We start from the raw sequence: 1797 nt of genomic DNA on the forward strand, positions 1-1797 counted from the left end.
TGATCAAAGGCAATAATCTCACCAAAGAGTTACTGATTTGCATTTCAGAAAACTTTAATATGAGAACTTACACTAAACACAAAGAAGTACCTTCTAATCTTTGCATCAGTTATGAAAAATCATGACTTAGTACATACCTCTGCTTCTACTGCTAACTGGTATGCAATGTGCAGTTCTCCAAGCTGAAGAGCAAGTTCAAAGCGATGCTCTGGATCTGTGGATACTGTAAGAGCTTGCTGCTTGAAGCCCTAAACAGAGAAGAGATGTAACAGTGTATGTGCAGTCTGTATGTGAAGACAGAAAAATTAAGGAGTCATTCATTAAATTAATTGGTAAGAACAAACCAGCAGACAAAATTCAGTCCCACAATGCTGTTTTCTAAGCAGTAGGAGATAACTGGTGCTACACAAACTCATGTAAAACTAGTAAAATCAGAAATGCAAAAGCAAACCAATGTCAAAAAGAAAAGGATTTTGGAAAGTTGAGTGAATAAAAAGCCATTTCAAAAGAAAGGCACAGTGGTCTAGACCTAGCTGTTCATAGTCTCCTCACTAAGCTGGGCTTAGAGATCATCTAGTCTAGTCCCTCAAAGAAAATTAAGTCAAGGGCTCCTGGGTGGCTCAGTCATTAAGCTTCTGCCTTCAGCTCAGGTCATGATCCCAGGGTCTTGGGGTCAAGCCCCGCATCGGGCTCCCTGCTCAGCGGGAAGCCTGCTTCTCCCTCTCCCACTCCCCCTGCTTGTGTTCCCTCTCTCGCTGTGTCTCTCTTTGTCAAATAAATAAATAAAATCTTAAAAAAAAAAAAATGAAAATACTGACAGAATGGAAAAGAAGTCTACAGAAAGAAGAGACTGATAATTGCTTCAAACATTTAAAGAAAGTACTAAGAGTTGCAGCCCCTGGGTGGCTCAATCAGTTGGCCATCTGGCTCTTGCTTTTGGCTCAGATCATGGTCTCAGGACTGTGGGACTGAGCCCTGCATGAGGATCTGGCTAAGCGTGGAGTCTGTTTAGGATTCTCTCTCTCCTCCCTCTCCCTATGTGCGCGCATTCTCTCTGTCAAATAAATAAATAAAATCTTTAAAAAAAAAAGGTACTGGGGCATTAAGAAAGGACAAGGAAGAGTCTAATAAGTGACTTAAGTTTACAGGAGAAATTCCATTGCCATTAAGCGGCAATAAAGAAATAGTTTTCCAATCTATACTAACATTCTTTTAAATTGGTTAAAAAAAAAAAAACCCAAAAAGAAAAGAAGCAAACAAATAAAAAAACAGACCAAAAAACTTACCTGCTTTTCTAGAAAGTGTGCAACTCTGGTCCTCTGTTCTTTTGGAATGGTAGGAAGAACCTTATCAGCCATGCTGAAGTCCCTTCTCATGACAGCTGTCTGGTATTCCAGCACTGAAACCAGCAGAGAATAGCTTACGATGTTCAGTTCTTTATCCCCCAGATAAAGCCTGTTGTCTTTAGGAATATAGCCCAGGAGATACATTGTCCTATAACAGAAATAGAAACTAATTTAGGAGTAGGCCCAAATCAGTAGGTGTACACACACACACACACCCACCCACCCACAGCGCCCCCCCCCGCCTCGTGCTCAAATAGAAACTAATTTAGGAGTAGGCCCAAATCAGTAGGTATACACACACACAACCTGCCTCGTGCTCAGATAGAAACCAATTTAGGAGTAGGCCCAAACCAGTAGGTAAACACACATACACACACACACACACACACACACACTTGCCTCTTGCTCAAATAGAAACTAATTTAGGAGTAGGCCCAAATCAGTAGGTAAA

At 41.0% G+C, this 1797-nt stretch overlaps 1 long non-coding RNA gene across 1 annotated transcript; it reads right to left on the minus strand.

Annotated features, from left to right (window-relative positions):
- Positions 1-138: 138 nt before the first annotated feature.
- On the minus strand, positions 139-1779 carry LOC145719000 (uncharacterized). Its single transcript, XR_014142133.1, has 2 exons — positions 1287-1779; positions 139-248 (listed from the first exon to the last, which is right to left on the minus strand). It is a non-coding gene; the product is annotated as an uncharacterized LOC145719000 (long non-coding RNA).
- Positions 1780-1797: the final 18 nt, after the last annotated feature.

This window comes from Leptonychotes weddellii, unplaced genomic scaffold (genome assembly GCF_054177405.1).
Source record: "Leptonychotes weddellii isolate Sample4059 unplaced genomic scaffold, ASM5417740v2 HiC_scaffold_27657, whole genome shotgun sequence".
In the NCBI taxonomy this organism is placed as follows: Eukaryota; Metazoa; Chordata; class Mammalia; order Carnivora; family Phocidae; genus Leptonychotes; species Leptonychotes weddellii.